Source organism: Spinacia oleracea, chromosome 6 (assembly GCF_020520425.1).
Source record: "Spinacia oleracea cultivar Varoflay chromosome 6, BTI_SOV_V1, whole genome shotgun sequence".
Classification (NCBI taxonomy): Eukaryota; Viridiplantae; Streptophyta; class Magnoliopsida; order Caryophyllales; family Amaranthaceae; genus Spinacia; species Spinacia oleracea.
Genome location: NC_079492.1, coordinates 7,773,340 through 7,789,291, shown reverse-complemented (window position 1 = coordinate 7,789,291; position 15,952 = coordinate 7,773,340).

Sequence of the window (15,952 nt, the reverse complement as noted above, 5' to 3'; positions counted from 1 at the left end):
CAATCAAAAATTCAAGATTTATCAACAAGAATCGCAAATATTTAATTTAACATCCTAAATTTACGAAATTTTGCATTCGAAAAACTAAAACCTACGAAAAGTCATAGTTAGGCTTCGAATTTGAGAATTCTGGGTTCGGCCGAAAAATAATTTTTTTGTCAAAATTTTAGAATGCCTTTTACATGCGGAATTGACACAAAAATCACTCGATTTGGATGAGTAACGAAGAAACTGCCGAAAAACTGCGTACGTATAATTAAATAAACGCAATTTGCAATTAATTAACAATTACGAAAATTAATCACCCTTTTTAATTCTTGCAAATTTTTAATATTTAACCATGTTTATGCAATTTAGATTATGAAAATAATAAGAGGATCGTGATACCACTGTTAGGTTATGATACATATGACAATTCATAAATCATGCGGAAAAACCATAAAGTCAGGAAAGCATATTATTTACACATAATCATTTAGCATAGAATAGATGCATACATGTTGTAGCGTGCCTTCCCTAGCTGCGCCCGAACCGAACAAGAACAAGTCTTTAGGACTCCAAATGTCGTCCCTCCGTAGATAGTCCACAGTACGTCCGGATCCGCCTCAAGTTAGACCAACTAGAATCGCCCTTAAGGTGCTTAGGAATTTCGGTTAGTGTTTGCAAGTGTATGACTGATTTTTATTTCAAAAACTTACCCTTTGAATACTTCAATCGTGCATATAAATTATGACCCTAGGCCCTTATTTATAGAGGTTTGGAAAGGGAATTGGAATCCTAGTAGGATACAATTTAATTAAACTTAGAATCCTACAAGGACTCTAATTAATTAAATAATCCTAATAGGAATAGGAATTTAATCATACATCAAATCCTAATAGTTTTAGGAATTATGCATGGACACAAACACACACACGAGCATGACCCGCAAGCATGCAGGCCATGCCCGCGCACAGCCCACACGCCCACGAAGCCCATGCGAGCTACCGCAGCCCACGAGGCTGCCATGGCCTAAGCTGCGCGCTGGGCCTGCCTTGCGGTAGGCCTGCCGCAGCCTTGGGCTGTGTTGTGGCGCGCCATTGCTTGCTGGGCGATGGCCTGGCTTCGTGCTGGGCCTTCGTCCGGCTGGCCTCGTCCGATGCTTATTCGTACGATACGCTTCCGATAAAATTCCCGGTTTCGGAATTCATTTCCGATATGAACAATATTTAATATTTCCGTTTTCGGAATTAATTTCCGTTTCGAACAAATATTTAATATTTCCGTTTCCGGAATTATTTTCCGATTCCGATAATATTTCCGATTCTGACAATATTTCCGTTTCCGGCAATATTTCCGATTCCGGCAATATTTCCATTTCCGATAATATTTTCCGATACGTACCATGTTTCCGTTTCCGGCAACATCTACGACTTGGATAATATTTATATTTCCGATACGATCCATATTTCCGTTTCCGGCAATATCATCGTTTCCGGAGTATTCATTTCTTGCTTGTGACGATCTCAGCTCCCACTGAAACCAAGATCCGTCGATTCCGAATATCCATAGATAGAGTATTTAATGCCATTAAATACTTGATCCGTTTACGTACTATTTGTGTGACCCTACGGGTTCAGTCAAGAGTAAGCTGTGGATTAATATCATTAATTCCACTTGAACTGAAGCGGCCTCTAGCTAGGCATTCAGCTCACTTGATCTCACTGAATTATTAACTTGTTAATTAATACTGAACCGCATTTATTAGACTTAACATTGAATGCATACTTGGACCAAGGGCATTATTTCCTTCAATATCTTCATTTCCGGCAAAGATTCTTTCTTTTTCTTTTTGAATTTTTATTTAGCTCCCCCTGAATCCAACATCCGTCATTTCCGAATATCCATAATTAGAGTATTTATTGAATATAATATTCAACTAAATACTTGATCCGTTCACGTACTATTTGTGTTACCCTACGGGTTCAGTCAATAGTAAGTTGTGGTATTAATTATATTATTTCCACTTGAACTGAAGCGACCTCTAGCTAGGCATTCAGATCACTTGATCTCACTGAATAATTAACTTGTTTAATTAATACTGAACATCATTTATTAGACTTAGCATTAATGCATTAAATGCAAACTTGGACCAAGGGCATTATTTCCTTCACTTGGGAGCGCACCAAACACCAAAAATATAATAAAAGTAACCTTGTCGGACCATACCGACGGAATTCCAGCGCATAAAAAGAATTAAACAACGTCTTGTATCATTCGTAAGAGGAAAAGTTTTTAGGCAAGACTCCCCCCCCCCCCATTGTTCATACTCAAGGTATATACGTTCCAAGAGTTTTGAAACTTGTTCTGGTTGCACTTTACGTTAATTAATATTTTCTAGCCTAGTGGCCTCAAGACACAACACAAGACATATAATAAAAGCAATGATCGAGGGGACACTAGGTCGTTACTAGTCTCTCCTAATCAAACAAATTACCTAAACTAACCACTAAACACAAGTAAAGCGGCAAGTAAGGGTCGGAATCCACAAGGACTAATGTGCGCTAATTTATGCTAATCGAACAATAAACTAGTTCGAAACGGGGTTTTGGAAATTCACTAATAGACTAAAACTAATTAAACTAAACTAAGAAATCAAAAGTAAACGAGATTAGGTAATGGGTTAAACAACAACAAATCATGGATTGAACCTAAGAGAATTGAAAACGAGAAAGATTCACAAGCACTACATGAATACGCGTTGAATTCACAAATAGCTCCAACTATCTCCCGACACGCGAGCAATTTCCCTAAGCATCAAGGATGAACTCCCGTTCTACCCTATCGTACCCGGGGTAAATCAAAGTTCCAATTCAACCACATAGTCAAGTTTAGGTCTTTAATCCCTTTCCAACCCAACTAAACTACCCCAATCAATCATTGAACACTTAATTGATCAAGTTAAATGTAACATGTATTGGAAATGCCTAAACATGTAATAATTTAATCATGAAAATCCTTAATTTCCAATCACAAACATCCAAACCAATCGATGTTGAGTTTTCACCAAACCAAACCCTAATCAATAAACTACTCCATAATCATAAAAACACAAAATTTATAGAATTTAACAACTAAAAACATGATTCTAAACAATAATAACAACTAATCTAAACATGAATCGTTAAACTAAACAAAAATAATTAAACTAATTAAAACAATAAAAAAATAAAGCAATAAATGAACAAATAAATGAAGAGAGCGATATAAATTCTCATTGATTGATTGTGGAAATATTGAACAAAATTGCCACACTTGAATTCAAAAGCCCCAATTTTTCATTGATTTTCCTCACTTTATCTCTCTAAAATCTAAACATAAACCCTAAACCCTAAAAAAACTAGAGAGAAAAATAGACTAATTATGTACATGTTATGAAGTTGGTCCTAAAAATTAAAGAGCTAAGGTTATTTATACTAAAGGCTAAAAAAAGAAAATAGAGAGAAAAAAAAGCTAAGAAAAAGAGATTTAAATAAAACAAAAGAAAGAAAATTAAAGGAATAAGAAAGGATAAGAAAGAAAAGGGAAAAAGAAAATGAAAAGAAAAATCTAAAAAACCTCCAACTAATCAGCTACCAAAAATAAGGAATGAGAAACCCCAAAAATAATCAAGACATCAGACCCTGCACTTCGTCTTCTCCTTCGTTCGCCCTTCCAATTCGCTGCTTCAATCTTCCTCCATCATCAATCATCAACGGATCCAAAATCATCAATCATCAATCGCCCCTTCATCAATCGCCCCTTCATCAATCGTCCATCACCGTTCATCTTCAATCATCATCGCGCATCATTCATCAAAACCAAACAATCAACAGTGATTTCCGTCGTCCATCACCATCCAATTCAAATTGTACGGCGGCGAATCGAACGGCCTAGCACAAACCACCAAGACAACAACCACGTGACAACCACGAGCTTTCATTAATCCGTACAACCATTCCGCGCTCAAAAGTTCGGTCAAGCTAAATATAGGTTCGGGCGAACCTGTTTCTGGTTTGGGCGAACTTCATTTAGGTTCGACCGAACCTCATACAATCAGGAACTCTAAATTTTCAAGTCGGTGGAATATAATTACGGGTACGAACGAACCCAATTCCTCTGTTTTTCTCTGTTTTGCTCTGTTTCTTGGGCAGCGATTTGGTGTATGTTGGCAGTGGAGGCGGAGTAGGGCAGTGTTGCCGTATTGGTGTTGTTGCGGTGGCTGGGGTTGATGTTGAATTGGAGGTGTAGGATGGTGGTTTGGTGCTAGTATGAGCGGTGCTGCGGTGTTGCAGTGGTGAGGAAGAGAGTTGGAGCAGGAGGGAGAAGATGGTGTTGGGCACTTGGGCTGGCTTGTGATGTGGTGAAGGTTAAAATGACGTGGTGTAGGTTAGGGTGGAGGGCTGTTGTAGCATGTTCATTCTTTAAACCGGAGTTGATCTCTCTTGACCATATATGACAATGCTCGGCCTTAAACTCCTTGTACTCCAAAACAACTTAGATGCACCCACCTACAAAAAAAAAAAATAAACACGACGAAGAAATAGAAAATAAAATAATAAAGACTAGAGCTATGATTAAAAAGAAATTAAAATAGCAAATAAAAACGAGAAATTGAACTAAATAAAATGTAAAATTATTAAAAACAATAGAGAATAAATAAATTAAGAAAATAAGGCCTAAAAAACGAATAAAAACACTAATTAAACTAAAATAAGCTCTAAATAATTAAAACGAGAAATTAAGGAAAATAGAGACTAGAAACACTAAAAATAAACTAAAACGACTCGAATACTTCCCCAAATTACTACCCTATGAGCGACATAAATGTCACTCATCAAGCAACCAAACAACACTTCTTTTTAATCCATTAGGACTTGTGATCAAACATGCAAGACTCAAGTGATATTACTCCCATTTTCCTTCTCAATATACTATTGAGATCACCCGACATGCCCATTGTAGACACCTAATTCATGTCTCCCCTAATGAAATGATGACGAAATCGTTATCCTTGCTAATTAGTTGGTACAACTCCGTGCGGCATTCCCAATTGCTAAGATGTATTCCAAAATCCAAAATCCAAAGTCCAATTCCCGAGCCCGTTCCCATTTTGGAACTCGGTACAAAATTCAATTTCCAAAATTCAAGTTCCAAATCCAAACACAATCTCACCCAATGGACCTCTCCATTGGTTTTACAAGGTCATTTCCAATCAAAATGACATTAAGCAATCCAAAAACGGGCGTCGACCCACAAAACCGAGCATGCCTGGCCCCGTCCCGTAAAACCAAGTCCAAATACAAATCCCGAATGAAAAAGGTGGGTTTTTAGTCGCAAATTCTTTCCTTAACCACCAAGAAAACACTACTCTCTAAGATCGTACAAAGCCCCCAGTACAAGAAGGACGGCGTCATCGTCCTTCTTTTGGCGGCACCTGCGCACGTCAGCAACGCCTAGTGCAGCCCCTGCGCCTGGGGCTGACTTGGTTTTTTTTTAGCTGAATAATCCCCTATTTAAACCCTTTATTTCCACCAGATTTGAAGGAGGAAAATTTTAATACAACATCGTAATACAAATTTTCCTTCTCAAATTCAAACACAATTTCAATCTTCAAAAACCTTCAATTTTTCTAGAATTCTTTTAAACATCAAAGCAATTAGGAGTACAAATCGGAAATCTAGCCTAAACCTAACAATGTAAACCGAATCCCTAATACAAATTACCATGATTTAATCCAATTTTCTATCTTTCTTATTTTAAGTTTACTAATCCTATGATGTTCTTGTGATATCCATGCTCACATGAACTAGGAAATGTCTCAAAATGTGTAATATTTGAGGGGATTTCATACTTGAAACCTCCCTCAAATGATCTTCCAAAATCCCTTTACAAGTTTCAAAACGTTGAAAACTGACCATAAATTCTCACAATTATATACATCAAAACGTCACATGTAAGATATTTTTAGATCGGTCTCGGTTTGTATTTTCAGACTATCAACTTTTTATAATTTGTTCACATACGAAATTGGATATATTAGTAGTTAAATATTGCATTAGAGTCCGTACAAATAGTAACTATAAAGAACTTTTAGAAATAGAGGTAATACAATACGGAGAATAAATGTATTGAAAATAGTGATTTTAGTAATGACCCGATATTGTTTATAATTTTGTACCCGACATGACCAGACATGGATCCGACCTGATATGATATTAACCTGTTACAACCCGGCTAAACCCATTTATAACCCGACGTGCTCAAACCACAACCGACCTGACCTGACCCGACTATAATCCGACCCCATCTGACCCGACCCGATTATAACCCGACCCGATATAACCCGACTAAACCCGTTTACAAACTGACCCAATATGACCCGACCCGATTATACCCCGACCCGATATGAATCCAATCCGATATTAACACTACAAGAAAATGGTGTAAATAGTGACTCTTTTGCTGTCGCGCTTTTAAAGAGGGTCGCAATAATTTTGTATTCACGAAAACTAGAAATGCATATATTGACGCTTTTAGACGTCTAAATAAATATTGGCTATAAAAAGAGTCGCAATATACCATAATAACCATGTATTATAAGCACGTCATGGCTCCTAGATTAAATTATATTAAAAACAACCTGCTCACCCACGCACCCACGAAATTCTCAACTTCCTCTACTCTCGAGCAACCGACTCGCCCTGCTCCCTCTATTCTTCCTCAAAATCCCAGATTATTCTCACCAAAACATTCTCCTCAACTCAATTCTCTCTCATTCCTTTCGATTATAAACGGTAAATCTGCAGGAGAGTCATTATAATTCTCGCTCTTTCACCCCTAATTTCATTCTTATTACAAGCTTCTTTGGATTTCACCATTTTATTTCATAATTGCAATATCGAACACTTGATCACAGTGCCGTAACAAAGCCATCACAGCCGCATAATAGAGCATCGCCGCTAATTCAACGGTAACTTTTTTTTATTAATGTTCCATACCCTCTATAGTCTAGGTTATAATTGTTGATTTCACTCAACTCCATTCCTTTCTTTCAGCTTTTTTTTTCTTTTTGCAAATTCAAGATTATTAGCAACTGTAAAAAAGAAAGGATTTGTGTGTCGGTATTCTAGGATGGTTCAGTTTTTTCAGGGTATCTGCAAATTATGCTGTAGGTTTTTATAAATTCTGATTTGGGGAACTAAGTTCTTCAAGGAATGTGTTGTAACTTGTAAGATATGTAGTTATATGCAACGATATTTGATTGAAATTTTAAAATAATTATGGATTTCATCTTAATAATCTATCTATACAATTAAGGAAAGAACCCTCACATCTATTATAAGGCAATACTGAGAGTGAAAACATTGTTGGGAAGTTTGCATCCAAGAATCCTACCCATATTCTAATTAAAAGTTCAGCAATTAGTTTTTCTTTGTTGTGAGCTTCCATAATAAATTGAGTGTATAATGTGAATTTGGGACTTCAGCTTTAGTTATACAAATTAATCATGAACATGTTGAATACACACTTTATTTGATTTTGATTAAAAAATAGAAATTTAATTTTCTTGATGTTGAATGTGCATTGACTCGGTGCAATATGTCACTGTTGTAGAATTTCCCCTGAAAAAAGAAAGTAGCTTAAACTCAATTTTAAAGATGATAATATATGATGCTGAAAACATATGGTTTTGGAAAGGGTTGATTATCAATGAGAATTTATTATTGAGGTGAGATCTAGTAAGTAACCGATGCTTATCTTTGTGTATTTTTATAGAATAGATATTGGCTTATGGAAATAAAGCTATCCAGGCAGGGGTCAGGGTGTTGCAGTTGTAGGGCTGCCACAATGGGTTGCTTCTGGGTTGTTGCTGCTATAGTTTTGCCTCAGTGGCTGCAGGTGGGTTGCAGCTTACGTTTGTTATGTGCATGTGCTACCGTTGGCGTGCTTCCAGCTCTGCAGCTCTTTTTTGTTGCTATTTAGGGATGGTAAAAAACGGTGTTGCTATTGTCTTCTTGGCTTCCTCTTTGACTGTTTGCCTTTTTGGTCTTAGTTGTCTAGGTTTGACGTTGTGTGAGTTGTAGGTTGTAGAGGTTTTTTTTTGTTGGGTGTGTTTTTGTAGGTGTGTTTTTCAACCTTATACATACATTTGATTACGATTTTTTAATATATTTCTTTCTTACCAAAAAATAAAAAAATAAAAGATATCTTGCTGTACTCGACATAGTGCTATGGCCATAGTATGGTAGATTGGCTTGAGTGTAGGGGTGTAGGGGAATACAGTTAAATATAATAACATGTGCAGAAACAATCCCCAAAGCCAGGAAACATGTATAAAGCACAGATTAAGCAGACTTACGTTTGAAGCGTGTTTTCCACAAATTGTCAACGAACACGAATTTAGAACTCCACTTGTCGTTCCTCTACTTGGTTCACCGACACGGTCAGATCCGTCTTGATTATCGTAGCTTAGACAATCGATCAAGAGTTTGTGCTTATGGAAAGAACTCACTTTGGAGGCACAGAGAGAATTAGGGTTCTCTATGTCTAGGGTTTGAGTAATGAATTGTGTGTGTTGGAAAATAATACAATTTGCCTATTGTATTAATGATGTAACCGGCCAAGAGTAAAGAGCCTTGACCGGCCACATACGAGCACACGGACCACACAACCCGCTGCCCAGCAACACGCACTGCAGGCCGAAGCACACAGCGCGCGCGCGCCGAGCAGCTGGGCCATGGGCCTGCTCGCTCGTCGTTGCGTTGCTGCTGTTGCATGCTGTTGCGTGCTCGCGCCCAATGGGCTGGCCTTGCTCGCCTTTTCTCGCGAGCTTGCTGGCTCGTTGGGCCTTGCACTCTTACGTGCTTGGCTCGACGGGCCGGCAACTCCGTTGCCCTTCGTATTCGCGATTTAATATATTTCCGATATATTATTTATCGTTTCGTATACGACGAATCACCGTCGTACGATACGATTTATTCGTGTCACCCAGCTTCAATTATTCGCGATACGATATACGATTCCGATGCAAGGTCGTATCGTATAATACGTTTTCCAACTAATTCCCGAAAAGCTATTAAATAAATTTCCGATTCATTTAATCCGGTGATCTGTTACGTGTCATTGGTATGACCTTGTAGGTTCAGTCAAGAGTAAGCTGTGAGTTTAATATCCATTAGAACTCACTGATAGGAAGCATTGCTCCGGCTAGCTGTTCCGATCACTTGATCTCACTGAATTAATTGTTCGCAATTAATATGAACCTTGGTATTAGACTTAATGCACCTTGGGTGAAGGACATATTTCCTTCAATCTCCCACTTGTCATTCAGACAAGTGTTCATTCACATTCCTTTGTCACTTAGTGTTACTTACTGAACATAAGGTAAGATCCAAGCCATCCTTATTAGGTCTAGAAGTGTTTATCGGATTACAGAGTTCAACTGTCAAACTTTTGCAGAAGGTTAAGCCTAACCATTCTGAGCACGGCCATGCATTTTACAGTATCTAAATCTCCGAGAGGCCTTGTTACACAACAACACCATATCCTATCAAAGATAGGAGGACAATCCATTCTTGCAATCTATGAACACTCACTTTGATTCATAGTACGCCCAATAACTGCTTTTATAGCCTCCTTTTACGGTGCGACGTTTAGCTAGTATCAAAGCGAACTAATTCTCAAACGAGCAAACATAATCGCTCATGTTCTGAGGAACGGTTTCTAATCACCATTAATGAGAACTACCTATGACATGAATTTAATCTCTTAAAGTGTTCTCATGGTCAATCCGATACAAGATCCAATAAGTATCTATGCAAAAGATTCTGACATCCAGTCACTCTAGTTCAAGAAACAGAACTAAGTAATCTACTTGCAATCTAATCTTCATTAGTCATTGGTCGTCCACCTTTCAATGACCTGGATTAGGGATCCTTTGTGACTTCAATATTCAAGTTCACTTATGGGTGTTTCTTTGTCGAAGAATCCATCTTGACATCCCATTTGAATGATTTGAATCACACGGACTTATCCTTTAATACTAAACCAAGATTAAATGAACTATGAAATATAATTTCATAAATGATAAATGTTTAAACCAAATGCTTACCAATTTGTGGGCCTCTAACTCAAAATCAAGCATTTAACGTTTTACAGATATAGGCCTTTCACCCAATACTTAAAACATTCATGGAACTCAAACTTAATTCCATATCTGCATATGAATGTTGTGTATCATTCAATGCAGAGGTTTAGTTTATCATACTTTGCTATCCTTAGCATCTTTTCTATAGAAAGCCTTTCGATGTAAGATGAAAAGATCTTTGAATATGTTTCTAGAATGATGTAGTCTTTCGTTGCTGTTTAGAATGATAATCATATCTAAAATAGAAAATCATCCAGGTAGCAGACTTGTGATCAACCTGAGTTCATTGAAGAACTCCAACTAAAAACAATTCTCTTTTATTGCTTCTTAGGCAACAATGAATTCATTTCAATTATGTAGAATTTTAAATGATGCTTCCCTTTTGGAATGCTCCAACCAGTTCACATAATGCCCTTGGTCCAAGTATGCATTTAATGACAAGTCTAATAAATGCGGTTCAGTATTAATTAACAAGTTAATAATTCAGTGAGATCAAGTGATCTGAATGCCTAGCTAGAGGCCGCTTCAGTTCAAGTGGAATTAATGATATTAATCCACAGCTTACTCTTGACGGAACCCGTAGGGTCACACAAATAGTACGTAAACGGATCAAGTATTTAATGACATTAAATACTCCATCTATGGATATTCGAAATCGACGGATCTTAGTTTCAGTGGGAGCTAAGATCGTCAAAGGCAAGTAAATGAATACTCCGAAAACGATGATATTTCCGGAAACGGAAATATGGATCGTATCGGAAATAGAAATATTATCCAAGTCGTAGATGTTTCCGTAAACGGAAACATGGTACGTATCGGAAAATATTATCGGAAATGGAAATCTTGCCGGAATCGGAAATATTGCCGGAAACGAAAATATTGTCAGAATCGGAAATATTATCGGAATCGAAAAATAATTCCGGAAACGGAAATATTAAATATTTGTTCGAAACGGAAATTAATTCCGGAATCGGAAATGTTAAATATTGTTCGTATCGGAAATGAATTCCGGAATCGGGAATTTAATCGGAAGCGTATCGTACGAATTAGCATCGGACGAGGCCCGCTAGACGAAGGCCCAGCATGAAGCCAGGCCGTCGCCCAACAAGCCACACGCATCAAGCAAACACGCCAAGGCCTCGACCAGGCCCAGCGCAAGGCCAGGCCCAACCAAGGCTTGGCGCGCGCACACAAAAGGGTTGCGGGCAGTGGGCCTGTGCGCCGTGCGTTCAGCGTGGGCCGCGAGGCTTACGCATGGGCGTGCGGTGTTCGTGCGATGTGTGTGTACGTGCTATACGAATCCTAAAGCTATCGGAATTCGTGCATTGATTAAATCATAATCCTAAAAGATTAAATTAATTATTTAGAGTTCTAATAGCATTCTAATTAATTAATTAGTATTCTAATAGGATTCGAAATCCTTTCCATGGTTCTATAAATATATGCCTAGGGTCATAAATTTATACACGAGTTTTTCAACAAGTATTCATACAATAAAACAGTGATTTTTGAGCAGAAAAATCTGTCACATTCTTGCCCATAATTAGCCGAAACTTATAGTACCTTAAGAGCGATTCTAGTTGGTCAATCTTAAGGCGGATCCGGACGTGCTGTGGACTATCTACGGAGGGACGACACTTGGAGTCCTAAAGACTTGTTCTTGTTCGGTTCGGGCGCAGCTAGGGAGGGCACGCTACAAAGTGTATGCACCTAAATTATGCTAACTGATTATGTGTAAATAATATGTTTCCTGGCATTAAGGTTTACCGCATGATTTATGTTTTGTCATATGTATCATAACCTAACAAATACATCTTTCAACTGAGAACTTGAAAACTAATCATTGATTCAGTTTCCCATGCATCACATATGGTTAGAACCTATGTAACCACCTTTTAATCACGACTCCTAATTGCCCGTGTTTGTTTGTAGTTTGCCTAACAACAAGATTCAACTTTTGCTTAGGCAAATGCATGTAGCATCAAAACTTTAGTTATCTTCATTTCCTCTTATCAAGTGCTCATCCTACATCTCCAAATGTATTGGATGTTCTTGATACTGTTCCAATGATCTTTGATCCAGATCAATAGAGTTTGGTATAAACTCGTCACTATCCAATGTTCAAGAGTTTTCTTGGCGATCTATATATCACATCATACATGATTGATTGTAATGCAAAAACCATTCGCATTTTAAAATCTATCCATGTAACTTTTAGCTTTATTCTGTTTCAAGAGATACTGAATCTTTGCTAAAATCTTGGCATTTCCATGTGACATAAGGTGAAGGCACCTCTTCAAGGTCCTTCATGCTTAACTCTAGTGATAACAGCCTAGCTTTATACTTAGTTAAAGCATTCATAACTTAGACTTACTCATATGGGTTGAGAGTCTCTTTTGAGTCTCTCCATTGTGTTTGATTTAGTAATTACTTTTACAGAATCCAAACAACGCTTTAGATCCTATCCAATAGATCTTTAACCCAGTATGTTCTAAGTTTCGCCATGGTTCTAATATTGACAAATACTTCAAATCTAACCATTTAGAATTTGAATGTCATTTTCAATGGAGAGATATGTTTCTCATATATAAAACCAATAAACTTGACTTAGCTCCCACTAAACTCCTCATCTATAAGATGATCCATATTTTCATGAAGCTATGATTGCTCAATAGCCTTTTAGACAAATATGGTCAAATTCCCACTTGCATGCTTTAATCTACGAATAGATTTCTTAAGCTTGCTCTTTTATCTAGCATCCAAAACTTTTACATTGTGTGATGTACACAATTCCTTTCTACAAGTCCAATTGAGGAAGGTGTTTCGTTTTCCAATTGCCGTATTGCCATGTGCAATGATTGCTAGATTTATCCAAAATAGTTCAAGCATTCCGACTTGGTGAAAAAGATTTCAACATTATCAACGCCGTGAAGTTGTTTACAATCTTTAACCACCAATCTAGCTTCTCTTTTTTATGTGTATACAATATCATCTTTGTATGTTTTAGAAACATGTTTGCAACCAATGGGAGTAAACCCTTTATGCAAATCAACGTTGTATGTTTAGAAAACATGTTTGCAACCAATGGGAGTGAACCCTTTATGCAAATCAACGTTCTATGTTTAGAAAACATGTTTGCAACTAATGGTAGTGGACCCTTTATGCAAATCAACCAAATCATAGATTTGATTCTCTAAGATGAAGGTACTTTGGATAAAATGGCCTCGAACCATACTTATGTTGGCCTCAAACCATACTTGGGAATTTTTAATTCGGCGTAGCTAACCTGTAAGTCGTATGTTTTTGAAGCACTTTTCAAAGTCTTTATAGTTTTCATTCCTCAAGATATCTACGTATCTATCTTGGTTGAATTCTATTCCTTATACGATTTACCTAGGTATTGAACATCAAACGTTAGTGTCTATAAAGACATTACTCAAGTCCTTTGAGTATTAGGATTCTCTTGAAGCACTTCTAAAGTCTTCCTGAAACTCTTCCAAAGGCTTCTAAGTACGGAGCTTTTCCAAAGACTCTTAAGTATCCTACATTTGTTTGTTTCTTGACTCCAAGTCCATTCGAGGTCATTTTTCTCCCACTTGCCTTTTTGGAAATATGATGGTTTCCTAAAAGACATTATCTAGAGCAACAACCATATGTTCTCAGATTTGTGGTAGAATCAATACCTTTTGTTTCTATGAGTCGCTCAGAAAGAAACATATATCTATACTTGAGTTTGTTTGATGTAAACACTAACTCCCACTGGTTTGACAACCCTAGATATATATGTACTGAAAAGATGTACTGAACCGAAGTTCTCCTTATGACATCTTATCCTTAGTTTTGACAACTTTGTTTAGTGTGAAAGTCACTTGAGAGTATCATTTAGAAACTATATAGGAAAATAGTCGTGATTATCGTTAATCGAAATAGATTCCGATTTCTCCATTTGGACATACCATATTCTTATGGAGCTTCGATTGTTATAATGCCATATAAACAATCTAGATAATCTTTCTTGGCTCATGCAAACATCACCTTGACCCAGCCTAGATGTTCCAAAATTCTTGCCAAGTTGATTTTATACCCTTTTGTGAATTGCATTGAAGCATTTCACATATTTCACTTTCAGTAAATACAGCCATATTTTCTCAAATTATTGTGAAATAGGCAAGTAATAAAATCCATCTTTGGCCCATGAACTTCATTGTCTAGAAACTTCTAACAATAGTCCATTTCTATGTCATGTTCAACAAGCAAGACCTACGTGTCTTATGTTAACCAACTTTCAGAAATCCATGCCATGGAATTTTAGAATGTTGACTTGTTGATATGGTCGTATGACATTGCCAAAGATATGTGGAACACAAATCAAAGTGTTTGATTTGAACCTTCTGAAGTTTGAGTGTGAAGAGATTCGTTTGTTTATTAATCAATCATATGACTCAACCCTTAAATGACCATTTCATTCAAATAAACATTCAACGAATGTTTTTGTTTACTTTGAATGTGAGTCTTTCCATTGTCCAAACAGAAATTGATTATGATGATTAATGGAACATAATACCATAAAGTTCCAGCCTTTAGAAGGACTTTAAAACAAACATGATGACCCTACAATTAATGAAGCACAATTTTGCTTCATTTCCCACTTGTAGGTCAATAACCAGACTTAGCTCCCGGAATTTGAGTTCCTAACAAGAGTTAGAACCTCAAGCGGTAATCTAATACCATAGGAGTTTATTTTCTAAGTCGTTTCTCATTAACATAAACTTCAAGGTAGAAATTGAATATTGAATTCATTTCTTTTGTTCCCCTTTCCTATCCTTTCTAGCACGTTTTCTTGTAGTCCTAAAGATTTTACTCTTTGCTTGATCTTCTTACTTTGTTATGCGTACAAAGTCCCTTTCTTTTATTCACTTTGAATGACCGCATCCAATGAGTCTAGTTCATTATCGAATCAAAAGAAAATTGGTTGTTAACCATTGGTTATACATGAGTCTTTAACTCAATACTTCATTATTTCAAAACTACCCAGTATTCTGAGTATGAGGTCCAATTGGTCTACCATTCAAACTTTAGTTTGAAAACAACCATGAAGATCACTATAAGAAAACAGCATTCAAGATACGCTCTCACTCTCCTTTTCTTTGAGAATTGCTCTCAAAAATAGTTACCAATCGATCGAGGAAATATTGCAGTTCTATCGTCCGAACGCAATAAAGTTGAAGATTTACGATTCTACAAAATGAATTAGCAAAGAAAACATTTATCATACTTTAATAACTTGAAATAAAAGCTTTCAGATACAGTTAAGTCTCAGTACTGGCAAACAGGAATCCAATTAGGTGTTGCTGGGTTTATGTTTATTGCAGGAACAACGTTAATATAGTTTTTCAGTTATTGCCTTTTTAGCTGAGGCCGTTGAAGGCTGGACGACATGTTGCTAGTATAGGGAAGATTCTGGTCTGATCTAGTTAGCTCCTGGCATAACCCGTAGCTCATTTCATTTGCATCTGTCCTGCATCTGTCCTGCATTGTTTGTTTAATTTTCCAGTAATTGAGCTTAAGAAACTGAATTAAAGAGTAGTTGGCAGATACATCAACGCGTATGAGTGTAGTACTTGGTACGTCAGTTTTTACTTTTATCTCTTGATCTTTCTAGGCTTAAATCAGAACGTTATTTGCTGCAAAAGCAGGACTATCCTTAAGAAGCAAGGGCGGCGTGAAGGTGAAACCACTGCTTTGGGCATTACCAACAGTTAAGAGTAGTTAGCCAAGGAATAG